Source organism: Desmodus rotundus, chromosome X (assembly GCF_022682495.2).
Source record: "Desmodus rotundus isolate HL8 chromosome X, HLdesRot8A.1, whole genome shotgun sequence".
Classification (NCBI taxonomy): Eukaryota; Metazoa; Chordata; class Mammalia; order Chiroptera; family Phyllostomidae; genus Desmodus; species Desmodus rotundus.
Genome location: NC_071400.1, coordinates 13,516,712 through 13,544,214, shown reverse-complemented (window position 1 = coordinate 13,544,214; position 27,503 = coordinate 13,516,712). Strand labels below are relative to the sequence as shown.

Below are 27,503 nucleotides of genomic sequence, written 5' to 3'. Positions count from 1 at the left end.
AAAAGATCAGGCGCAGTAGCGACCATTAAGCAGTATCCAATTACAAACGGACCCTTGCAGTGTCTTATGACTTTGGTCTTGAGATGGTTAATCGAGAGGGCCTTTTGGCTGCTGCTGGGACCTAGTGGGGCGGGGGCCAGGGGTTTGAGCAGCATAAATGAGGAAGTGTCCTGACATACGGTCGGAAGTGACAGCATACAGTCCTCCCATTCCTGTGGGGGACCAGCCCACCCTGCGCAGGGGGAGTGGACCTCAGGCGAACAAGGGGCACTGCGGGTGGGACGCCAGAGGGGCCACTTCGAGGGCTGGTCTCTGTGGAGAGCAGCCGGTTGTTGAAGTCTGCGCTGAGGGACAGCACTTCAGAGTAGGTGCACTGCAAAGACCAGAAGCATCCTCCCCAGAGGGGCTCGATCGATGGATCGTGCCTTGGCGTTTAGGAGAGGAGATTGTGGGGGGCCTGGAGCAGCCAGAACCAGGTAAGCAGATGTCCTTTCCGTATTCTGCTTTCACCATGCTGATTTCCTCTGGGGCTGCCACAAATTAGCCTTTCTGAACAGCGTGGGCTCTCAGCCCGCCCACCAGCCCAGTACTTCTCTCCAGCCTCCTCCTCGACAGGGCTGCCTTTTACTCCTCTATCTGCAAAATCATGCCCATCACTTAACGCTCTCACTCCAATCACCAGGGCCGGGACAAGGGCACATCTAGTGAGGCACTAGCCTCAGGAGCAAACTTTAAGGAGTCACCAAGGCATTCAATAATCGATGAAAATGTTAAATGTGATATCTTTAACATTCAAAGTTGATGGAAAACTTCCATGATGAATAATATATGAAAATGTAAAAGGCACGATCTGATCCCATGACTTGGCTAGGCTTTGCAAGTCAACTGTGAAGTGGTTACCTCCTCTCTCTGTGGCCCCGAGTCCCAGACCTCTGTGGTACCTATCGTTTGGTGTCTGTGGCAGTGAGCTGGGTTTGCCCTGTGTACGTGCCTCCCTGGCTGTGCTGGAGGGAGGAGGGACTGCTGCTTCACCACCTGTGTCTCAGGGAGCACTGCCCCGTGCTTTTGCTCATGGAGGCCTTAGGGACAGTATGGACTTCGGAGGTGACCGAAAGTAAGAACTTATCCTAGGGTCCCAGGTTGTAAAGCTCTGCATCGGAACCCCCAAGACCCCATAGAAGTAAGACACAAGAGAAGCCTATGGTCCCTTAATTAGGGCTTATTCAGAATTGGGTTGAAAAAAGGTGTTTTAAAAGAACCACAGGTAGCCAGGAAAGGGTTTTGAAATTGTTTTTGCAGAGAGGGGGGTGCCTGTGCACTTGGGGACTTCTCATTGTTCTCTAGCCCGCTGTGAGCATTTCCTGGAATTGCAGGCAGTCTGAACTTGCAATACTAGCACCTCTGATGAGGATCACACTCCACGATTTACAGTGCATCTGCCCCTATCATATTAACATATTAAGTCATCTAATTCCCAGCAGGACGCCGTTGTGCTAGGTGCTGGCTAAAAGCTGCTTTCCGTTGTCATCAGGAGGAGCCACTGTATGCTGATTTTGTATTGTTTGCTACCCTTAAGGTTAAGAGATGGGGCAAACGGCATCTAGCACCAGCCTTAGGAAATTGCATGGCTGTATTTCAGGTTGGAACCTGGCCAGCCACAAGGGCACTAGGTCCGTGATTGCTGGATTCCTATCCACTGAGCCACACCAGCCAGGCTGATTGCTGGATTCCTTAAAGCAGTCCTTAACTAAACGCTTCGTTTTGTCTTATGCAGGACAGTGAAAATGACGTAAAGAGAAAAAGCAAATGGAGGAGATCAGAAAACTATTGTTCTAATTAATGTGCCTTTTCTTAAAATCTTTGGAAGGGAACAAATGGAATTTGTCAAAACACTTGCCCAATTCCTGGCCTGCTAAAGTGAGTCGATTCCTTGAGGAGCTATCAAGTCAACATTCTGTTTAACATGAAAGGAGAAGTACAGACATTGCGGGCCTGCTCGCCACTGCACGCACCCCCTTAACCTTGGCTTCTGCGTTAGTTCTCAGCCTGGAGTTTAGCTGTTCCACACTGGAGCCAGCAGAGGGCACTGTTGCAGCATAGACTCCATTTGACTTTGTGGTGTAGAATTTTTCAGAGCTGTAAAAAATATCCTGTGACCCAGTAAGAAATATGCACAATTTTCCATGAAATTTTAATGTGAAAAATAGATTATTATTAAGAACTGTGGATGTCTATTTGGTTAGTGACCCATCAAACCATAGAAGGAAATTGAAGGTGTTTCGTGACTGTCTTTGTTATCAAAGGTTAAAATGCAAGAACATACCAACGTGATGATAAATATCAGCGTGATATCCCTAAATTACTTAGGACACAAATAGTTAGGACTTTTTTCCGTAGGAATGTTTGTGCTGAGACCTAGTAACAAGGAAGAATGAAGCTGATTTATCTTCAACAGCTGCTTTTTAGTCATTGCAAACCCAAACCCAAGACATTTAAACATAACTCCATCTCACCAAAGAAATCAGGCATCTGAGGCCCTCTCTGATTTTCCTCAACAGACTTTTCCAATTTTGTTTTTTACTATCCACTTCTGCCACTATGTTTTATCCTCACCTCACCTAATCCCCACACCCTGCATTTTCCTGCCTCCGCCTTTGCCCCCTCTTACCTCGCACTTGCTTACCGTCTTCTCCACACACTGGAAATCCTACCCATTCTTCAAAGGCCACTTTAAATGCTAACCCTTTTGTGAGTGTCGCATGCAGTTCTTACTCCCTTCCGGTGTCAGCCTTTTATGTAATGAAATGATCTATTCTCTTGCAGATACTGTCAGGGCGTTCAGAAATGATTAAAACCCAGGGAAACAGATGGCACTACAGTGAAATGTCAAAATGCTGTAATCATAGTTAAGCGTGGGAGGAAGCCTCTGAGGGTTCCAGTCCGTGCTTCAGAGCCATCTGGAGGGAGCAGGGAAAGCTTCCTGGAAGAGGTGGTGCTTGAACTAGTGTTGAAGATGAAAGAAATCTGGATGATTGGTAGAGCCCCTTAGCTGTCTGACGTGTAGGTAACAAGGGACGAGGTAGGAAAAGATGAGGCTGGGAAAGTAGACAGGCACCCGTCGTACAGAGGGATGTTGGACTTTATGCAGTAAGCCATGGGGACTCATGGGAGTCATTTAAAGTGGAGGGAGTACTGGATTAGACCCTTGTTTTAGAAACATTGCTCTGGAGGCACTGTGGTGGATAGGCTTGAATGGCAGGCAGATGACTTAGGACAGGGGTGTCAAACTCATTTTCACCGGGGCCACATCAGTCTCGTGGTTGCCTTCAAAGGGCCAAAATATTAGGGCTGTAATATGTAATATTGGGACTGTATAAATGGAACTACTCCTTAACTAGGGGCAAGGAGCCATCGGGTAGAAACAAGGTGCCAGGACGGATGAAACAAGGTGGAGGGCTGGATGCGGCCCGCGGGCCTTGTGTTTGCCACCTGCAACTTAGGAAATTACAGCATTCTTCAGGTGAGGGGTAAGCAGGGTTTGAACCAGGGTATATAAAGTAGATCAGGCTCCCGTAACACATTCTTTGCAACTCTTATGGAATGTGTGGCTTTCTACTTTATACGTGTTATATTTATCTCCCCTAGAACACTACGTTCCTTGAGATCAAAGGGTTTTTAATCAGTGTATTTATTCACATGGCCTTGTACATGATAAGCTCTTTGTCAGCACGAGATGATTGAGGAGAATGAATGAATTTCTGAAATTTTGTATCATGAAGGTTTACTTTTGAAGGGCTCTATTATTGCTCTTTGGTCTCAAAAGTCAGTTGAATGACATCTTTATCATATTAGTAAATACGTTGTGGGTAGATTATAAATTTGAAAAAAATAAGATTTCTTTTTTTATTGTTGTTCAATTACTGTTGTCTTCATTTTCCCCCCATTACTCTCCTCACCAGTTGAGTGTGTGTGTTTTAAGATTTCTCAAAGGGGAAAATGAGCTCTGCACAGCCTGTATAAAAACAACCCCCTTAAGAGCAAATGTCCTTTCACAACAGAAGCTGCAATGAACACAACCCTGTTTGTACATACAAATCCTCACAGGGTGTAGCATTAAAAACAAACAAACAAACAAACAGCCACCCTGGCTGGTGTGGCTCAGTGGATTGAGCGCCAGCCTGTGAACCAAAGAGTCCTGGGATCGATTCCCAGTCAGGGCACATGCCTGGGTTATGGACCAGGTCCCCAGTGGGGGGCGCGCGAGAGGCAACCACACTTTGCTGTTTCTCTCCCTCTCTGCATCCCTTCTCTTCTCCCTAAAAATAAGTAAATAAATTCTTTAAAAAAACCCCACCTTGTTCTTGTTCGAAATGCTGGCAGAAGAACATCCTGAGAACATCCTGCCCTTTTGGATCCTTAAGCAGAGTCAGTCCAGCTCATGACTGCAGAGCTCAAGCAGCTGGGCTTTGTTTCTCCTTACGGAGCAGGCCGGGCGCCTTAGATTCACAAGGGCCAGAAGAGTGATGTTGCACTCTCAACCCTGTAGACAAATGTGCTTTGGAAAACCACCCGGAAGAGAGGTGCACTTGACGATACCATTATTTGTTACCATCCTAGCAGCTTCAAGTTCCTATATTGTTTGCAGAACTAAAAGATAACATAGGGAGTTGATTTCAGAGATGTTATTCTTCATACTCCCTTGGCTCCAGAATCTCGCATAAGTGACGTATTCTCAGCAAGGTTAGAGAACACCGGATGAAACTCTGACCCTAAGTGAATGTTGTGGGTAGAAGGATATTCTAGCGTTTGAAATTTGGTTTAATGAAGTTTTACCCAGTGATTTCGTTAAACATAGGGGAGTCTTGCTCTCTACCCACGGTTGTCAGTTTGCATGCTCTTCTTTGCTCCTTATTGTCTTTCATTAATCTCTTATCTTTTGTATGGTACAGAAAACAGTTGTCATTAGTATTACAGAGGTGAACTGTCCCCAGGTTCACATAATCTGGTTTCAGGTGAAATTACTATATTTTGTCCAAATTTGGTGGAGAAAAAGAATACTAGAATACTTGGAAATTGAGTCTCTTCCCATTTGACTGATGCTGGGATTCAGGCTTCATAATGCTTCAGTATTTACCGTATTTTTCGGACTATAAGACGCACTGGACCATAAGACACACCTAGGTTTTAGAGGAGGAAACTAGGGGAAAAAACCCCACTCCACCACTGACCCCCCCCCCCCCCCCGCCCCACCACTAGCCAGGTAAGCTACATTTGGACTATAAGACGCACCCCCCAAATTGGGGGGCAAATGGGGTGCAGCTTATACTCTGAAAAATACGGTAATCTATTGCCTTAAAGAGAAGAAACCCATTTCTTTTAAAGTGATTTCCCTGCAATGATCAGTTGTTCTTTAGTTGTAACTCTTCATCTTGTATTTAACCTGAAAAGGCACCTATGTTACAGCGCCTAAAAACGTAGCCACGAAACATCAGATTATTACTTCATGCACTCATAAGGTATGCACACCCCATTTTCTTATTTTGAGATTGTTCAAACCCACAGAGAAATAGAACGGTGCAGTGAGCGCTCAGCTACCAACCACCTGAATTTAACAATTGTGAACATTTTCCCTAAAATAAATTACTCACTACATAATTATGTGTATTTGCTTCAGCTTTCCCTCCAAAAAATGAGTATTTGCCCTAATAGAGTCAATGGTAGTTACCTAATCTCATCTAACAGCCAGTTCATTTTCAAATTGCTTAAGTTGTGCCAAACCGTGACTATTTATAAATTATTAGTAAAACCATTATCAGGAGATCAGAGACCTGAGGACTTGGTACAATCCCTCAGTTCAAAGTCAGGAGTATAGATTGCTAGCAGAACAGAACTTAAAGCAGAAAAATATATAGTAACTTTTTATTCATTTGGAAACACTCCCCTCCTCAAGCTACACTGACCTCTGGAGAAACTGAGTGGCCAACTAGAACCGACTTGAGCCCCTAATCCGGTCTTTCTGGGGCTCTGACTTTATCATAACTTTTGTGTCTCTAGTCAAGAGGGGAAACACCACTGAGAGAGGCCTTCAGACACTTGTAGATGGAGAGTCAGTTATTCTAACACCATTTATTGAATAGTCCATATTTTCCTCAATACCTTGAAATAATACCACAGAACTATAAAAATAATGAATGCATTAGGTGAATATAATTTTATCATCTTAGGGAAGAGCAAGCTTCTCAAAGGAAGGTATAAAACATTTGACTACCTAAATATTCAAAACATCCTTGTAACAAGAAATAATAAATAAAATTACAAAGTACATGACAGGAGTGGGCAAAATGTTTGCAACATAAAATTAAAAATAAGAGCTCCCTAATATGCTAATGGTGCCTATAAATCAGCAAGAAAAAAATTAAAAATGGACAAAACATATAAACAGTGGAAAGTTGAAGAAACAGAAATGGCTTACCATATGGAAGCATGATTAAAGAAATGAAAATTAAAACAAAAATGAGATACCTTGTTATTCACCTTCTGCTTGGCGCACCATGGTTGGTAATATTCCCTGTTGGTGAGCATATGGAGGGAAAGGATTCTCATCCACTCTTAGTGAGCATGCAAATTGGGTCAGCCTTTGTAAGGGCAATTTGGCATACATTATTATCCCAAATTTCTATTGCCGCTCTAGCTTACAATCTTGAGCAGACTGCCTCTGTTCCTGACTTCATTTCCTATTTTTGTGTCTGCTTTCTCCTAGATGGTGATATTTGGGCTTCTCGTCTCAGCCCGGTGGCCTGACCTTGACTCCCGAGTTGCATGATTTCTCCACAACTGCAAGTCATTCCCGTGCAAAATTTGAGTTGACCTAGTCTGCACCTTTGAGAGTTTTGGAACAATGCGCAAGTTCAAGTCACCGTTATGTTGTCTTGTAACGAGACCGATATTTCAGTTGCTTGCTTCTACTCTTGTTCTTTTGTCTGTTGCTTCCTTTGCAGCTTATCTAGCACACACGCGTAGTCATGCAAAAGCTGTTTTGCCCTTTTTATTTGTCTCGTGAATGTTGTCATTTGCTTCTCCTAAATTACAAGTTAGTGTTGTGTACCATTCATTGAGTGACACAAAATATCCAATAATCGTAAATTTGCGTAAGTTTGGGGAAGAATAGCATCCAATCAAAAAAGCAAAAAGTAGATGACAGAAATAAATGCAAGACTGGTGGAGAGGGCAAGAGAGGCAATGTGTATTGCAAACAAAAATGAGAGTTCTTGCAGTGCTTGCTAATCGTGGAACTAAGACCTCTGTAGGGCGTTTCTTGGTGTTAATGAATCTCCGATTCATACAATGGAGAGAAATGAGAAAGTCATTAGGGCCAGCGAGTTGAGGGGCGTCATGCAGGGATCATTGAGAAAATCATACATAACTTGAAATGCCAAAATAGACAAAATGGAAAGAGGTTTGTATTTGTGGCTTCTAAAGCAGAAAGAGGCCGAATAGGCCTCTTTCACCAAAATGCAAGTTTAAATTTCGGTCTGGATATAAAGTTTTAACATTTACCACAAGTAATGGTGGTTGAATAGGTTCAGGAAATGCTATAGTCTGTATGAAAAGAAGTGGCTGAGAGTATCCTGGATACCTGGAGAAACTCATGGAGGAAAATGGCTATTTGCCTGAACAGGTAGGTGTCTGATGCTGATGAAATGGTCCTGTTCTGGAAGCATGTGCCTATTTGCACACCTGTTGTGAGAAAGACCAGAGGCTTCAAGCCTGGAAAAGACAAGCTCAAAGCTCTGCTTTGTTCCAACGCGTGGGGTAAGTTTCTGAATAAACCCATGTTGCTTCACAGATTTCAAAATCCTTATCCTGGTAGAAGAGAACGCGAGAAACACTTTTCTGTCTACATGAGGGGACACCATAAAATCTGGATCACTGAGACACTCTTTTTGTACTAGTTTTTTGAAATGTCTTGCTCCTGAGGTTAAACAATATTTAAACTAAAAAAAAATATTGAATTCAAAGTGTTGCTGATTCTGGACACTACTCCCACTGACGAAAGCGCGATAGTAAATGCTGATTCTTGTGTTAAAGTTTATCTCCACCTCTCCCCTGCCCCCGCCCGTCTCAATACAACTGCAGTCCTTCAACCCATGCATCTGGGAGCGCTAGAAGTGTTCACGATGTACTGTACTTGGTGTATGTTTGCCTAACTTGCAGATCTTATGAGAGACACCAGAATTTACTGGAAAAGAAACTTGGCAAAATGTCTCCATTTGTAATGCTTTAATGATAGTAGAAGGATAGTGAGAGAAATAAAATGATCAACCTTTAATGGAGCTTGGCAGAAAATTTGGAATGAGGTTGTACCTGATTGTGAAGGTTTCCTTCCAGCGGTAGAAGAAATGGAAAATATTGTAGCATCCGCAAAGCGTTTAGGTGGGAAAGCATTTGAAGACATTGAATTAAGTGGCGTTGCTGAACTGTTAGGTTCTCACCCTCAGAAGATAGTTGAGAAAGTTGATAAAAGAGGTCAGCGCAGGTTAACATGCGGAACTCAAAGCATGTTGAAGTAACCTCTCTGTGAATCGAAATGCCATGATGATTCAGAGGAAAGAGGCCATTTGGTGGAATATTTACTGACCGTCAGGCAAGACTTCAATAATTACCCACAACCCTATACAGCAGTAATAGGAAACTTTCAAACAAAGGTCAATAAGTCTTTTCTCTCTGCTCACTTGTTTCAGTAGGAAAGAAGAGTTTGGACTATTGGACTGTGTCACTCAAACCCCTCCCACAAGCAGCAGGCAGAAAGGCTGTGCGCAGATAGTTGAACTTTGCGGTTCAGGCTCTGAGCAGCTCTGTTGGTGTGCTGATCCACGCACTAGATAGAGCAGGGGCGTCAGACTTATTTTCACCGGGGGCCACATCAACCTCGCGGTTGCCCTCAAAGGGCCGAATGTAACTTGAGGACTGTATAAATGGAACTACTCCTTAACAGTTAAGTGAGAGCTCAGTGCTGATGCTGGGTAGAAACAAGGTGCCGGGCTGGATAAAATAAGGTGGGGGGCCGGATTCGGCCCGCGGACCCTGTGTTTGCCCCCTGTGTACTAGAGGGTGAAAGTAGAGCAGAAGACAGAGCTTGCTAATCTCCAGACAAAATCCAACTTTTTCAATTCTCTCCCTATCACTACTGGGATGACCAGCATTTTCACTGATGCATGATTGTCCTCGCCTTGAGATCAGAGAGAAATAGACATGAATTGCCCAACAATCACGATCGCCAATGTAAATTTAGTACAATGCCATCAAGATTCACTTTATCTAGTGTTTTATTTCAGTGAACAAGCCAATTGTCTGAGCTTTCATAATACTCCTTTCCCTAGCCCGGTGAGTCCCCAGAGCTCATTGAGTTCCCCCAAAGGTCATAAGTTCCTCCAACACAAATTCTCCTACAATGAGGGATTTAGGAGTCAATTCTAGTACCTGGGGAGCAGGGGGTCTCTACTTGGTTGATCAATTTCATTTTGTATTCTTCATTCTGCAATATGTTTTCATTCTGTTTAAGCCTAGCTTGCTATCTCAACAAAAAGGATCCAAACCCTCTCCTTTTAACTAATTTGATATCAATTAATTTGTCTTTCAGCAATTGTGTAAGGTTGGTCTGGAAAGGCAGTATATTTATAATGGACTCCTGGCTTTACTTTGGTACCTAACCATGGCGGAGATGCTGCTAGACTTCATTTCCATCAATCTTCTCTCTTGTAGTATCTGGTCTTCTCAGTGATTTGAACAGTTGAATATCCTCCAGAAAAAGACATCAGTACTTCCTCTTCCTTAAAGATGGTGGAAATCCAGTAAACCCCCCCCCCCCCCCCCGATATGGAGATCTGAATTATAGGCTACATATGTGAGTTTGAAGTGATCAGAGGAAAGGGAAAAAAACACAAAAGTTAAAGGGGTTGCTTGCGTAGTTACAGTTGAGATGGAAGATGTTCCTCAACAAGTTCCAAAGAAACAGATGAGAGATGAGAACCCATTAGAGCGCAGGTGGCAAACACAAGGCCCGCGGGCCGAATCCGGCCCTCCACCTTGCACCCGGCCCAATACCTTGTCTGTACCCGGCGGCAGCGCGAGCTCCTTGCCCCTCGTTAAGGAGTAGTTATGTGTACACAGTCCTAAAGTTACATTCGGCCCTTTGAAGGCAACTGCGAGGCTGATGTGGCCCCAGTGAAAATGAGGTTGACACCCCCGCATTAGAGGGTGCTTTGGAGCTTGTGACTTGTCACAGTGCCAGAGACCGTTACACTGTTGCTCTAAGTCACAATGATTCTCAGCACCGACTGCACATCACAATCATGATGGGGACCTTTGGAAAAAAATACAGATTCCTGGGACCTGCCCCTAGGTATGCTGAATCAGGGATGGGGCCAAGTGTCTGTATATTTTGAAAGCTCCTGAAGTCTACACAGAATCATAATAGAAAATATAATGCAAATGGTATGAGCCCAGGAGCTAGGAAACCTTGATTTCAAGTTTCTGCTTTGCCACTAGGTAAATGGATGTTCTTAATCAAATCTCCCTACTCTTACTTTCTATCTGGCAAATGGGAGAATAGAACCACTTGGTCTGTAAGGTCCTTCTACCTCTGACATTGTTACCTTGACAGGAATGTGTATCAATTGCATTGGTTGGTTTTTGCAAGTATTGGGTTGGCCAAAAAGTCTGTTTAGTTTTTTCCATAAAAGACACATTTTTTATTTTCACCAATAACTTTATCGATTTGGATATTTTGAATATGCCAGCTGTCTCCCGTGTGGTATAACATTGATTGTTCTCAAGTAATGTCTCTACTTGATCGCTATCAACTTCAACTGGCCTAACTGACTGTGGAGCATCGTCCAATGAGAAATCTCCAGCACAAAGCTTCACAAACCACTTTTGACACGTTTGATCAGTCACAGCAACTTCTCCATACACTGCAAAAATCTTTTTTTTTTTTTGCATTTGTTGCATATTTACCTTTCTTGAAATAATAAAGTATAATATGCTGAAATATTGCTTCTTTTCTTCCATCTTCAGTATTAAGATAGCTACATAAAAAATTAACCCATTTTGATAAGTCTTTTTAATGCACACTGATATGACAGCTGTCACAATATAATGTAACAAAATTGTTTCGAATGAAGTTAAAGACAGCTAAGCGCTACTAGAGCCATCACATGGAAAAAGCCAAAGGACCGTTTTGGCCAACCCTTTCATAAGCCCTTTCATAGAGACCAAGGCTCAGTAGTAGCATTACTGCATTTGTGCTTGTTGTTTTAAAAATTGTGCATATGGTTCTAGCTTGCCCATGTTTTAGTCCCTCCCAGAGAAGAGAGTTAGACATAGATGTCATAGAAAAAAAAAAAAAAGGAGGGGAAACAAACATAGCATAAACTTCCTGGAAGAAAAGGCAATACCTCCTGTGAGTTTCTTTTTATGTGATAATTGCTGTTTTTCTTCTGAGTTACAAGGTGTATGGGGAATAATGATGAATAGATATTTTGAGTAAAACATTTTAACATGTTGTATTTATTGTCTTCATAAACCAAAACAGACAGCTCTGTGCAGTTACTGTTTCCAGGTTCAATGTCATTTGGCACAGTGTCAGTCACGTCTAGAGGTGAATCTTTGTCAGTCAGTGATTGTTTTATCAGTCTAATCAGTGGTGGTGTATGCCTCTAAAGAATGTGCTTTGCTGATAACTGTACCATTCATTGAGATTGCTGCCTTAGCAATTTTTTCTCTTAATTTGACTAGAATTGGAGAAATCAAATTTTATATCAAGCAGCACAAACCAGAAACTGAATATGAAGTCATGTAATGGGAAACTGACTATTACCGTATTTTTCGGACTATAACACGCACGCCCCCCAAATGTGGGAGGAAAATGGGGGTGTGCCTTATAGTCTGAATGTAGCTTACCTGGCTCGCTGGGGGCGGGGAGGGGGGCGGCAGTGCAATGGGGATTCTTTTTCCTATTTTCCTCCTCTAAAACCTAGGTGCATTTTATGGTCCTGTGGGTGCGCCTTCTAGTCTGAAAAATAGGGTATATGGTTTTAGTTGTTGTAGGAATGCCTAGACTTTGGCTTGATACACGACAACATTTGTCTAGGGCTCAGGGCAATTGAAATAAAACATTGGGATACATCTAATTCTTCTTTAAGGCAATATCCAGTTAAAATAATCTAAGAAGTATCATTAATGAGTGGAAATGATAGACCATTTTAATAGGATTGAGTTGAACAAGCCAGCAGGACCTATAGGAGGGTGCGAGAGTTGGTATAGGCTGAGTGGCAGAAATACAAATTGTTAACACTGCTGTGTAAGCAGGTGCTTCTTTATTCTTTTTTAAAGTTAAGAATAGTCCCCCCAATTGAAAAGTTAAAATTGATTTTAGTGTAGCTGACATACAGTTCGAGTGGAAAGAATCTTTTTGTCATCAAATGGCTCAGGTCAATTCTTGTGTTCAGTATGAGGAAGGGCATGGGAATTTCCTCCTTTCCAAAAATATTTAAAAAGTGGCCAAAAAAAAAAAAAAAAAAGAGTGGAGACAAAAGGTGGCCCTGGCTGCTGAAATTTGCAGAAAATATTAGGAAATCGGCATTCTATTTTTAGAAAGCCTTTTGTTTGTTTCAAATGCTCTCAATTCAAGGTGCAGAGAAGGCTCTTTTAACTAGACATTGGATTTCATGGCTGTCACCAGCTGCCTGCAAATGAAGGGCTTCTACGGTGTGTATAGTCTAAAAGCGTGCGTGAGTCACGTTTGCACTGTGAAATACATTGATCACTGACCTTTTCCATAGTATTACCTTTTAATGGCCTTTGAAGTCAGTGCGTTCTGGTTGTATATCTAGGAATTCAGAAATATGATGTGCTGTGAACAAAGTGTATATGTTCTTGGAAACCATAAAGTCAAAGAGAAAATAGATGAAAGGATAAATAGGACATTTCATTAGAGTGAATAACAAACATTGAGAAATTAATTGTGGATCTAGTGGGCCCGAGGCATTGCGCTTCATCTTTCTGGCATTATTACATAAAGCCTGAGAAAGAATTAACCCGGCATTGCACACACCTGGAGTTGGCTCTGGATTAAATTGGCAGTGGAATGATGAATGCAATAATGAGAAGAACATAGACTTAGAGTGAGGCCTTGGCCGCTGGCTTCTTGGCTGCCCTGGACTGAGGACTCCATTTTTTTGGGTGAGTGGTGCTGAGTCCTGGCAGGGTAACCCTTGGGCTCTTGGGGCATGAGAAGCCAGCACGAGGCCTAAGGCTTTGGAATCAGACCTGTTTTCAATCCTGTTTCAATTTACCAGATTTGTGACTGTGAGCAGGTTTTTGAACCATCCCAGACTTGGGTTTCAAATCTGTAAAACGGGGTTAAAAATACCTGCATTATAGGCTTGCTGTGAGATTATATAAAATGCTTAGTACAGTGCCTGGCACATAGTAAGCGCTCAATAAATTGTCACTGTTATTATTATAATGGATAAGCATTATAGAACTAAAATATAATGATTTATTGTTGTCTTTGTGAAATTATAATACTTTTCTATTTGATCTAATTTCTTTCAAAATAAGGTATGCATGATGGTTTTAAGAAGACAGAAGGAATAAAAATTAATGTTTAATATTCTTGTGAGAGATACGTAAAACAATAATTCATTTGTCCCTATGTTACTCTTTGCCCTGTGGTGTGATTTCCTATGCTATATTTACAATGTGGTTTTCATTGCATGATATTTATTTATCTAGAGGTTAAAGGTAACGGCTTTTCACATCTACAGTATTCCTATTCTCTAGAAAATAACCCATCAACTTGGTTTCACTTTTAAGATCATTAAGTCACTCATGTGGATAGGAGCTACAGGTAAAACTATATAGGAACTGCTTTGCTTAAAGCACAAGCTTTTAGCCTTTGAGGGAATTGAATGCCTAAGTAATCTTACTAGGTGAGGACAACTCCTCAGAACTATCTTCTGAACTTCTTTGTGTTTCATGTGTTCCGTGATTGAAGAAGTTGAAAACAGCGGCATCCAGAATGAGGAGTATTCCTTGTAACTCTGATGCTGGGTCTGCTGAGCACCAGCGCTGCCACCGCCTTAACCCCAGCCCCCGCTATCCCTTAACCTGGATGACTGTAGCGGCCTCATAACTCACATCCCAGCCCTGGGAGTGTTTTATCTTGGAGTCCTTGTTGTTCTAGTATATATATCTAGTAGTCTTTGGTATTTAGCTACTTGCTGATGAACCTACTTCCCTTGTGCACGATTCTGAATCTGTTACTTCCTTGTTCAAAACTCTTCAGTGGCTGCCCACTGTCTATACAGCGGTGGGCAAAAGTATGTTTACAGTTCATACGGAAAAAGACATGCAGGTCCAGTAAATAATAACACAAGCATAAGCTCTGTGTTTCTCAGACTCACAAGTGTAAACCTACTTTTGCCCTCTCCTGTGTATCAACTACTTAACCTTTATACATCATTGCTTAGCCCCAGAGTCCCTTAATCACCTTTGTCTGCCAGTGTCTCCTTCAGGCAGTGTATGTGACAGTCCCTGCCTTCCTCAGCCCTATCTGATTATACACTAAGGATCTTCGGCCTATGGGTCAACCCTGATCTCTTAAGCTTGTCACTCAATCTCTGGTGGGTAAGATCAGAAATTAGACATCACCTAAAGGCAGAGTGCCTGAGATGTGCCTACCAAGCTGTAGCCTCCTTCTTGTCCTCCTCCATCATTGCAAACACTTAGCATTAGCTCTTGATTCATTGGCAGTGCTATGATGAGTGTCGTAATGATGAGAACGTGGGAGTTAGAGTGAGGGGTTTGCCACTGACTGCTTGTCTGCCCTGGGCTGGCTGGTCTGTGTCTTAGAGCGAGTGGTGCTTAGTTCTAGCAGCAGAACTGCAGTCTGTGGGGGTGAGTTTCTTTAATTTTCTTCTTAAGCTTCTAGCCTACTAAATTAGTTCATCCTCACTGAACCCTAGCCCCCCTTGTCTGGGGGGGCTAGCCACTTAATTTTGGCTCTGAAGACGAATCTCCTTGTTCGGGCCCCTGAACAATTAAGTTGAGATCTAAACTCCAGTCTTAGCTTCTGGGCAGCCTCATCTCCTGAATATCATCACATGCGTAGTGTATGTGTATGTATTTACCATCGGGCTCCAGACTGTTGTATACATTCTCCTGCATGTGACTGCTCGCCTGGAATGTACTGAAGTTTCCCATACCCTAGCTTTGGCATCTAGATCTAGGCCAGGCAAACTGAAGCCCTTGGGCCAACACTGGCCCAATTAAAAAATAATAAAGCCATACCCACTCATTTACATATTGCCTATAGCTGCAGTACAATGGCAGATTTGAGTAGTTACAGCAGAAACCGTACAGCCTGTAAAACCTTAAATACTGATATCCTACCCTTCACAGGGAATGTTTACTGACCCCTGATCTGAAGTTAAGTAGTTTCCCTAACCTTGATGTTGCTTATTCTTTTCTTTTTTTCATTTTTAGAGAGAGGGGAAGGGAGGGAGAAAGAGAGGGAGAGAAACATCGGTGTGTGAGAGAAATATTGATCAGTTGCTTCTTGCTCGCCCCCTACTGGGGGCCTGGCCTGTAACCCAGGAATGTGCCCTCGCTGGGAATCAAACTCACCTTTCAGTTCAGAGGCCGGCACTCAGCCCGCTGAGCCACACCAGTCAGGGCAATATGCTTATTCTTTGATAATTCTTCATTTCCATCCTGTGAACCAGTGCAGACCCTGAAGGCCAGTTTGTTGAGACTAAGATAGGTTCCAGCCCATTGAAAGTGCTTGTTTTAACTTGAATTTCCCTGCTTCCTCTCTGTCATCTTTCTAGAATGGCCTTTCCCTGTGCTTTTTAGTGAAACAAATGCCATAGTCAAAAAGTCTATTACAATAGCCTTCTGGTATGTTTTCAAATGTAGGATCAGATTCTAATACGCTAATGTCTTTCAACATTGCCAATATCTTTCAACATGACCTTTCAATATCTGTAAGATTAGGCTTTTCAATTCTTTAGCATCTCTAACATCAGGTCTTTGTGCTCCAGAGCCTCCAACGTCTCTAATTGCCCCATCTTCTAAATGTTACAACATCCATATCGTTCATTCTTTAGCCTGCGACATCTCCAATGCCAATGGTTTCTAATCTAAATATCAGTCATTAAAAGTCTAGGTCTTCTAGTATCTCCAACAATCAACCTTCAGGTTCTAGGTCTTGACCTTCGGAGTCCAGAGTTTTAACCTCCAGTTTTATTCTGTTTCCAGTTCTCCATTATTGCCTACATACCGGTCTTTTAGAGCTTATGTATTTCATTGAGTCCAAATCCAGCTCTTCCAGTATCTTCCAGCACTTACATCATTCAGTTCCTGCAAATGTTAGTGTCTCCTAAATTCTGATTTTACAATGTCTTCTAAAATTACCACTCCCTCCGACGCCCAAGTCTTTTAATATCTCCAAAAACCTGGTCTTTCAACATTCAGGTGTTACAACATCCCCAATATCTAAATGACTAGGTCTCTTAACAACCTGATCTCTTAAGGTCTAGGCCACCTCATATCCAGGGCTTCCAACATTTTTGACTTACAGCATCATGAAAATCACATCTTTCAAATTCTATGTCTTTTAATAGAAATATGTCAATTTTCAAGTTTTCTAATATTTCCCAATATTGAGGGTTTCTGATTTTAGGATTTCAAAATGTCTATATCTTCTAGTGTCAATATCTTCCAATGTTTAGGGCTCCCAAGGTCCAGGGCTTGCAATGTCTTTAGTGTTCAGGGCTTCCAATATCCATGAACTCCAACATTCATGGCCTCCAAAGTCTCCAATGTCCAGAATAACCAATATCTCCAAAATTCAGGGCTTCCAATGTCTCCAACATCCTGTGCTTCCAATGTCTCCAATGTCCAGGGTTTCCAATGGCGCCAGTGTCAAGGTCTTCCGGCAACTCCAAGTCTTCCAACAACATTGAGGTCTTCCAGCTAATCCCAGTCTTCCAGAAAATCCACGCCTTCCAGACAAGCCACGTCTTCCAGCAAATCCAGTGTTCCAGCAATTACAGGTCTTCCACAAAATCTACATCTTCCATATCTTCCAGGAAAATCTACGTCTTCCAGAAAAATCCACGTCTTCCAATGGTTTCAAGATCTTCCAACTTATCCACATCTTCCAGAAAAATCTAGATCTTCCAACCAATCCGTGTCTTCCACCAAATCCAGCCTTCTGGTCAATCCATGTCTTCTGGACAAAATTTATGTCTTCCACTAAATCCAGGTCTTCCAATAAAGCTACGTCTTCCAGAAAATTCATGTCTTCCAGTTAATCTCTGTCTTCCACAAATATATGTCTTCCTTGAGATCTGTGTCTTCCAGTAACCTCCAAGTCTTCCAGCAAATCAACATCTTCCGAACAGTCAAGGTCTTCCGGACAATTCGGGTCTTCCTGAAAATCCACGTCTTCCAGAAAAGCCACGTCTTCCAGGAAATCCATGCCTTCCAATCACTTCCAGGTCTTCCAGACTATCCATGTCTTCAATCAAATCCATGACTTCCAGAAAATCCACAACTTCCAGAGAAACCATGTCTTCCAGCAAATCCTTATCTTCCAGCAAATCTTTGTCTTCCAAAAAGCTGTGTCTTCCATGAGATTTATGCCTTCTGGCCTACCCATGTCTTCCAACAAAGCCACGTCTTCCAGAAAATCCTCGTCTTCCAGAACATCCACGTCTTCCAACAAAGGCACGTCTTCCAACAAAGGCACGTCTTCCAGCAAAGGCACGTCTTCCAGAAAATCTACATCTTCCAACTAAGCCATGCCTTCCAGAAAATTCATGTCTTCCCGTACCTCCAAGTCTTCCAGCATCTCCAGGGCTTCCAGCATCTGCTCGTCTTCCAGCATCTCCACATCTTCCGACAACTACCCATTCTTCCAACAGTGGCCTAGATATCCACGTCTTCCATCGCCAGTGTACCGATCTTCTAACATTCAGGTCTTCCAGTGTCTACAATATCCAGGTATTCTAACTTGTTCCGTAGTCCAGGTCTTTCAAACTTGCCCCAGGTCCAGACTTCAAAATTAGTCTTCCCAAGTGTGAGCCTTTTCATGTTCAGATCTTTCCACGTACAAGTGTTCCAACGCAAATATCCCTGTTTCTAGTAGAATTAGCTTCAAAAAATTTATGATGGCATCCCTTTTTATAGACCAGGTATTATGGACTGACTGTACTGCAGCCTAATAGTGTTTTTTGCTATTAGGAAGTGTGTATTTTTTCTTTACAGCTTTAAAATATAATCGTCATAAAACAGCTTCTATAGAAATAAACACATATGGGATTGCTGTGATAAATTTTGCGACTTTATTAATGCTTACAGTTTTAGTATAGTCAATTATGTTTAGGTGCAAGTGAAAGTCTTATTTTAATGAGAAAACTATTTAGAGACTTTTTAATTTTAGCTAAAGTTAACATACAGTGGATAATATACAATGTATCTTTTTATAGCACCAATTTTTCTTTGGTCTTAAGTGAATAATAATAACACTTAACATAGCATTTGCTATATCCAGGCACTGTTCTAAGGTCCTTACATGCATCAGCTCATTTAATCTTCACAAGAACCCATTGAGGTAGGTACTGCCATCCCTGTTTTACAGATGAGGAAACTGGCACACACAGGTGAAGTAACTTGTGCAAAGGATACAACTAATAAATGATGGAGCTGGGATTTGAACCCAACTAGCCTGCTCTCAGAGTCCATGATCCTTAACCACTGTGCTATAATATCTGCTGTTGGAAATCAAGATGAGGATTATGAGATCCAAAGCTTGACTGCTCCCATTTCATGTGTAGACTGTTACAAAATCTTACATACAAATGGTCTTACTGTATTTTATCAGTATGAGAACCTATTTTTTTGTATTCACAGATCTCATTCCTCAACTAGCTATTATCATTCCCTCGCTCATGTACATGGAACTAGGCACAAACACTTCCCCATACCATTTTCAGTCTGGGTAGACATAATATAGGGGAGCCCTTCGCTTTAGAATCATATTCGTAGCTCCATGCTTTGAGTTCTGGTGCTTGGAACTTAACTGTCCCGTCTACTTTGATTCCTTATCTCTGACCGTTTTCCCGTGTACACCGTACTCTGTAGACCACTTACCGTTAGTTTATTTCTGACCTCCAGGATCCACCTGCTTCAAATCTCACAGACCTCTTGGATTCCTCCCACTGCCTTGTGTCTGACTAATGGTGACTACAGCTCCTTAACTCCAAGCGTGCTGACCTAGAGTACTAACCACTTGGTTCTCCGAGTCTCAGCTACTATCAGGTGCTTCCAGCAACATTGCTACCCACACCTCTGGTTGGCATGACAAGCATTAAAGCCATATAATGAAATTTTCAGTAGGTAATATAATGAAATCTACTTACTACTACTACTACTACTACTACTACTACTACTACTACTACTACTACTAACATCTTACAAATGTTTAATGATTTAGTTTACAAAGTGTTGTCAGTTCATTCATTAATCCATTAATTCAACAAATATTTATTGAGCGCCAAATGTGTGCCAGGCATATTTTAATGGAACTTAAAATCATCTGGGGGAAAGAGACAGTGTTCAAATGATTTGAACAGTTACTTATAAATTTTGCAAGGCCGTGAAGGAGCAGTGAGTATCAGATGCTGTGAGAGTCTAGAACGTTAAAGAAAGCATTCCTGAGGAGGTACCGTTTATGGTGACTAAAGAATCTATATTCTCATTTGATTATCACAACAACTCTGTCACTTAGGTAAGATAGGTGTTTATATAACAGTTTTTGCCTAATCAGAGGTTAAGCAGCAAGTACTAAAGATGGGCATGGGATCCATGCACAGGGTCCGGCACAAATGATGTCCGTTTTTTATTACAAAATCATAAGCCTGTGATTCTGTAATATAACAATATCATACTCAAGCACATCAGTGATATTTTAGGTGACATGTTCAAATGAAAACTATAAATTGTTACATCCCTATTATTACCCTACCCACCACACTCAAGCAGGCCTTACTTCTGCCGGACTCTGTATTTTGACTTTCTTTTCTCAACTATTTCATGCTGCCTTAGAATATATAGTAAGTACAATTTTGGCAATATATATCAAGGGCTATATAAATTTTTGTACTCTTTGACTTAGTATTTTCACTTCAAGGAATCTACTCAACAGAATTATCTAAAATGCGGATAATTCATGTACAAAGACGTGCCTCCCACAGTTATCTCGTATAGTTAGAAACAGAACAACCTAGAGTCTAACTTTGAAGGCATAATTAAGTAAATGCGCTATTTCCATGTGATGGAATATTATTCCATTAAAATATTTATGGTCAGTTTATATTATACAATGTTAAGTGAAAAACCAGGATACAGATTATATAAAGTGAGATTGCAGTTATTTTAAAGGTATAATCAGAGACAAATGACTAGAAATAAATCCATTGTAGTCTGTGAACTAATTATGTCTAGGTAGATCGAATAATGTGTGATTTTTTTATTTAATTCTTTGTTATTTTTTCTTCCATAGTTCTTATAGTATGAAAGTATGTTATATTCAGGAAAAAGTTTTACTGATTGTGCACAAAATCATTCTTTATTTATCTTTAATTTACACATGTAATCAAGTTTTACTGTTGAAAACGTTTCAAAAAATAAGCAAGCACAGTGAAAAAACTAAAATCTCCAATGAACTCAATATTCACAGATAATGCTGTAAAATGTTAGTGTACGTCCTTGCGTAGTTCCACAGGTGTGTTTGTTTTATTTTGCAAAATGAGATGATACTGCCATGTAACCTAGTTTTCCCACTCAGTAAGTTACAAACATCTTTCTATATCAGTAACTGTGCATCTATAGCATAATTTTAATACATGACTTATTTACTTATAACTTAAGTTCTTTCCATTGTTTTGTATTATGAAAAGTGCTGTGATGAGCGCCTCTGTTGTGCAGCATGCAAACTGTCTCATCCTAGCTGGAGGCCCTGTACTCAATGTGTGTGCAGAGCTGTTCAGATATCACTTACAATAATTCTTCCCAGGCCACTTGCTAATCTAAAGGATATGTACATCATAAAGCTTATCACAGCGTAAGCATTCTAAGCAATTGAGATGCTCAACAATTGGGGTGGATAAATACAATTATATTGTAAATATGTGCTGGAATACTATGCAGTCGTTTCAGCTGATGCCACAGAGGCATATTTACTAGAACAGGAATATGTTCACAAGGTCTCATTAGTGAGAGGAATAGGTCACACGAATGTATATAATATTAAAGTTTTGTGGGAGGGAAACTATATAAATGTCCTCAGGATATACACTATTTTAGATATACACTGAAGTGTTTGTAGTAAGTGCCCCAAAAGGAAAATCGGTAAATTGGGGTTTCTGTGCACAATGGAATACTACACAGCAGGGAAACGAATACACTACAGTTCAACAGTATTAACAGGGATGGATGTTAGTTCTCTAATGTTAAATAAAATGTCAAGTCCCAGAAGACTACATATAACTGGACATCCTGTTTATATTATTATTAAAAAAGTAAACTAAAACAGTATATGATTTAGGCACATATATTGGGGATTAAAATATTTTATTAAAAAGCATAAGAATAGCAATAAAAAATTCAGGATAACGGTCATGGGGTTTGAGGAAAGGGGGTCAGAACAGGAGAGCATCACAGCGGTGAACTGAGGTGTTTGGCAGTATCCTAGTGCTCGGGTTTGATGGGTGAGTGCGTGTGTGTTCATTAATTAATTAAAAGCATATTATTGACTATTCAATAATTGTATGATTTTTATGGAAACTAAGTAACAAGTTACTGGATAACACTAAATGAGGGCTATGCATGGAGAAATGAGACAGTATGCATGATCTATGACGGCGTGCATGGATTATTCTTAATCCAGTTTTGTGCACTTGAATTTCATATTTTCCTTAAGCAATTATCTCTGGGTGTTCAGAATACATGTACTTTTTATTCCCTTGTGGCTCTCTATTTTCTAAATTTTGTATATGGAATATATACAATATTATACTAATTGAAAAACAAGCCCCAAATTACATAGAATAATATCTCAGGTATGCCAGAAATGCATAACAGGGACTGAAAAAGTGTTGACATGGTAATAATTGCCTCTGGGCAGTGAGGTTTCATATAGCATTTTCATGTTTCCTTATAGTTTTTAAAATCCAAATGTTATAGAGTGACATTCTGTTGGTATTTATCTGTTACCAGAGTATCACGTGCTTATTATAAAAGTAAACTGGGCCGTAGTATATAAAGGAACAAGTGGAAAGATCCCTCTCCCAGGCCCACTGCCCAGGGCCGGGCATGATGATATGTCTGCTTTGTCTCTTCCAAGCTATTTTCCGTATGTGTAAATGTGTTCTTGTGTGTTTTACAAAATGAAACCATCCTATACATAAAGCAGGTCCTCTAATAACATTGTTTTGTTCAATGTTCTTTTGTTGAAGTTGATGAGGAAAAAAAAATGGATTCCTGGGCGGGGCTATTGTCTGTGTGATTTGCACGTTCTATCCATGTCTGCGTGGGTTTTCTCCAGGGACTCCGGTGTCCTCCCACACCCCAAAATGTGCATATGAGGTGGAGTGGCACGTCTGCGGTGTTCCCGTCTAAGGGAGTGTAGATGTGTGAGACAGGACCTGCGATGGAAACGCGTCCCGTCCAGGGTGGACCCCGCCTTTTGTCCTGAGCTGCCAGGAGAGACTCCAGTCACCTGTGACCCTGAACTAGAAATAAGCAGGTTGGAAAATTATTCCGTTACTTGTTTTTATTTATCTTTCTTAAATGTACTTGTATGTATAGCTCACATTACTTGTTCTTCTTTTGTTTAAAGCATTTTTAAAAATTTATTTTTAGAGAGAAGGTGAGGGAGGGAGAAAGAGAGGGACAGACACATCGATGTGCGAGAGAACATTGATCTTCTCTCGCCCACCCCCAGCCCGGGACTGGCCTGCAACCCAGGCTGGTGCTCTGACCGGGAATTGAGCCCACAACCTTTCAGTTTGCGGGAGGAGGCCCAACCCACTGAGCCACACCAGTCGGGGCTCACATTTGTTTCTTTCAGTGTTTGATATTACAAGTATTTGGGTCTTTATTTACAAGTTTGGTGATGTTTTTGTGACCAGAAATGGACCATAGGCACTAAACTCTTGTTTCTATCCAACAGCCTCTGGTAAAATTGGTTTCATTATACATTCATTGTTTCCCTTAAAGTCACAGTTTCCAAGAACCTATCTATGAAGTTAAGTGACGATTTCACTGTACTATTCCAAACTTGCTGTCCTGTCTCCCCTTCCTTTCCTGTTCAATAGAAAGTCATTGTAACAGCTAGTAGAATTCCATGTCAGGGTGGGCGGGGATATCCCCCTGGCAACCTAAGCCCACCCCTTATCCTATCAAAGATGTCAGAATATCAGGATGGGTGGGGATATCCGACTGACAGCCGGATTCCAGGAGAACCACCAATGATGGATCGCGGCTTTGTTCCAGGAGACCAATCCCTAGCCCTTGAGGGGAGCCAATCAGAATTTTGGTGTATAAAGCCCCGCCATATTCCCTGCTGGGTAGGACTTCTCAGGCCCCCACTCTGCAGATCAGAGAATTTCGTTGGTAGCGCAAACCCCAAATAAAGCTCTGTACTGCCTACTTTTGTGGCCGATTGGCCTTTATTCTCGGCAGAGCCTAAGAAAACCTTTTATTCCGTACTAGGCTGCACTATATAATTTATTCAACTCTTTCCATGTGACAGATCGTTAGGTTAACAGTTTTTTGCTATTATACATAATGCTGTGCAAGGCATTCTTTTAAATCTATCTTTTGCATGCTTAGAAGTATTTTTATGAGCTAGAAATATACCTGCTAGATCAAAGACTTTGAACTAAATGGCCTTTGTGGCATGCTGGACACTATTATTCTTTTTAGTTTTGTCAGCATTTTGGATGAAAAATTCAATCTCATGCCTTTATTTTTCCCTACCCACTAGTAAAGTTAAGCGCCTTTTAATATATTTATTAGCTATTTGTATTCTTTTGGAGATTTCTTGTTCATCTCTTTTGCATATTTTTCTTTTGAGTCATTTATCTTTTATTTTCCTTGTTGGTATGTAGGTCTCTGAATATTAGTGATCATATCCTTTTTGTCTGCTATGTATTGCAAATGTCTGTCCTTTGTCTTTTTAAAAGTTCACTTATGATGCAATTTGCCATAAAGATTTAATTATGTAAATAGGCAAACATTTTAAATTTTCTTTTGTAGTTCCTTGGTTTTTGTCTCATACCAAGATTATAAAAATATGGCTCAATATTTCTTCTAATATTTTACATATTTTATTTCTTAGTCCTTTAATCCATATGGAATTGTTTTGTGTCTGTTGGTGTGAGTGTGTATGATGGACAATAGGGACCTACATTAATTTTTTTCAGAAGTCATAACTAGTTTTCCTAACTTATTTATTGTATTGAATTATATTTACACTAATTTGGAATTTTCTTTTTCTTTTTACTTTTTTTCTTTTTAAATATATTTATTGATTATGCTATTACAGTTGTCCCATTTCCCCCCCCACTCCACTCCATCTTGCCCACCCCCTCCCTCTCACATTGCCCCCCTATAGTTCATGTCCATGGGTCATACTTATAAGTTCTTTGGCTTCTACATTTCCTACACTATTCTTACCCTCCCCCTGTCTATTTTCCACCTATCATCTATGCTACTTATTCTCTGTACCTTTCCCCTTTTTCTTTTTACTTTTAAAAAAGATTTTATTCATTTACTTTTATTTTTAAATATATTTTATTGATTATGCTATTACAATTGTACCATTTCCCCCCCTTTATTCCCCTCCGCCCTGTACCTCCCCTCCCACCAGCATTCCCCACCTTAGTTCATGTCCATGGGTCGTACATATATGTTCTTTGGCTTCTCCATTTCCCATACTATTCTTAACCTCCCCCTGTCTATTTTGTACCTGCCATTTACGCTTCTTAATCTCTGTACCTTTCCCCCCTCTCTCCCTCCCTCCCCTCCTCACTGATAACCCTCCATGTGATCTCCATTTCTGTGATTCTGTTCCTGTTCTAGTTGTTTGCTTAGTTTGTTTTTGTTTTTGTTTTTGTTTTTAGGTTCAGTTGTTGATAGTTTTGAGTTTGTTGTCATTTTCCTGTTCATAGTTTTTGATCATCTTCTTTTTCTTAGATAAGTCCCTTTAACATTTCATATAATAAGGACTTGGTGATGATGAACTCCTTTAAGGAATTTTCTTTTCATCATAAGCTGTATTGGCATGCTTCTTATGTTTCTTTTTCATTCCATTGTTGGCTATTCCTGCACTAGTACCTCACTGCTTAAATGACTACTGGAGCGTTATGATATGTTTTGAAATCTGATAGGGCTTCTCTTCATTCTTCTTTTTCTTTTTTCAGAATTTACTTGGCTATTCTATATTTTCTTTTTCCAGATGAATTATAGAGTCAACTTGTCAACTCTGGTATAAAGAAAAAAATTCCCTGGAAGTGCCTCGGACCTTTTGAATAACCTGTCAAGAAGTGGCATCTTTGCAATACAGAATTTTGCATTTCTCTTTTATCCAGGCATCATATTAAACTCTGTTCTTATGTCTGTGCTTTTCCCCGTGAATTATCTTTAATTCCTAGCTACATAATCATGTCAGTTGTAAATAAGAAAAAGTTTGTCTTTTCATTGCAAATGGTTGTTTGTGATTTGGTTTTCTTTTTGGCACATCGGTAAAGATCTTACGACTCGCAGGAGAATGCAGGTTTATACTGACAATAAAGAACAGGCCGCCTCCTCTTGTTTTTCACTTTAATAGCAATACCTCCTTGTTTCACTCTCAGATACGATTCCTATTGTTTCTGATAGATACACTGTTTCAACTTATGGAAACACCCTTCTATTCCTGATTCCTGACTGACTTACAGTTTTGTCAGAAACAGATGTAGAATGTTATCAAATGCCCTCTCTGGGATCCGCCAAGGTGATAATATGATTATTCTTTTTAATCCACTAGTGTAGTTAATTACACGGATAGGTTTCCTAATGTTGAGCTATCCTTGCATTCTGGGAATACAACTGACTTGGTGGCAGTGTTTTGTGTGTGCCAGTATTTCGTGTCGCACCTAAAGCTCTGTATTAACAGGTCCCTAGAGTGGTGCCTTCGACTTTTTTTCACATCAGGGCACACTGCGGTAAACGGACAGAATTGCTCAGGGCAGAAGCAACTGGCTTCCAAGCTCTGCCTGTCTGCCGCCAAGGGCTTGGAAGATATCCTGTTACTCACAAAACCCATCCTCGGGACACCCATGTGCACACTTGCTGGGAAATTCTCATTTATTATTTTCCTTTGTGTAATTTCCTTTTCCTGATTTAATATCACAATGGTATTACCCTGTGAATCAACTTAAACATTTTTTTTTCTTAGTTTACAGTCTAAGTAAATTAGACACAAACCGTTCCCTTGAACGTTTCGTAACACTCACCCATAAAAACATTTTGTCCTCGTGTTTGTTTAGGGAGCGGGAGAGTAACAATGTAGTAAATCCTCTTGTCAGTTTCTTTGATGATGAGTCTGTTCAAGTTTTCCCTATTTCCTGCAGTCAATTTTGTCTGTTTGTAAAACTCTTCCATTTCATCTGGATTTTTAAATGTATTGTTTGTAAGTTTTATGTAAAATATTCTAATGTGTATGAATTTGCATATATACGGCAATACCTCTTTTTTATTCTTTTCCTTAATAGGACTGTTTATATATTTTGCTTTTACTTAACTATTAAAAAACAAATGTTTTAAAAAATATCACTTCCTGCTTTTGTTCATTCCTTCTTTCTAAGGTCTTCGCTTCTGTTTGATCTCTTTCTACATTGAGGTGGATGTTCAGTTTACTTTTTAGTCTTTCTCATTTTCTATTTAGTGCATTTAAATCATAAATTTTCCTGTAAATACATTTGACTGTATCACATAGTTTTCACTTGCAGTGTGATAATAGTCATTCTTTAGATATCTTATCTGTAGTTCATTTTCCTTTCTCACCCAAGTTATTTAGAAGTATATTTATATATTTCACCATGGTTAGGTTTTCATTGACGTTTGGCTTTTCTATGCTTGTTTTCCTTATTACTAGTTATACTGCTTCATGGATGGAGAATGTTTCCTGCATGAATTATACATTTTGGTATATTTTGCATCCGAATGTAAAATTTTAAAATAAATATTCCATGGGCAATTGAAGTAAATGTACTTTTTGTTTGGGTAATATTACATCGTATTTATACATAGTAAATCAAATATTTTAATTGCGATTCAGATTTTCCCTATGTATTTGCTAATCTAAATTTTCTGATAAAAGTATATAA

At 40.4% G+C, this 27,503-nt stretch overlaps 2 long non-coding RNA genes across 3 annotated transcripts in view; both read left to right on the top strand.

Moving 5' to 3' along the window:
• LOC128780019 (uncharacterized) overlaps positions 1-7,131 on the top strand; it is a 50,112-nt gene extending 42,981 nt beyond the window's left edge. Inside the window, exon 5 of the long non-coding RNA XR_008426018.1 lies at positions 6,761-7,131. This is a non-coding gene — a long non-coding RNA (uncharacterized lncRNA). The remainder of the gene's footprint in view (positions 1-6,760) is intronic.
• Positions 7,132-7,157: 26 nt separating this feature from the next.
• Positions 7,158-26,996, top strand: LOC128780018 (uncharacterized). Of its 2 annotated transcripts, XR_008426017.2 has the most exons (5): positions 7,158-7,812; positions 16,970-18,072; positions 19,246-19,467; positions 22,676-22,876; positions 25,592-26,803. It is a non-coding gene; the product is annotated as an uncharacterized lncRNA (long non-coding RNA). The 2 variants fall into 2 exon arrangements; XR_008426016.2 differs by lacking the exon at positions 7,158-7,812 and having other exon boundaries at positions 15,879-18,072; positions 25,592-26,996.
• The last annotated feature ends 507 nt before the right edge of the window (positions 26,997-27,503 follow it).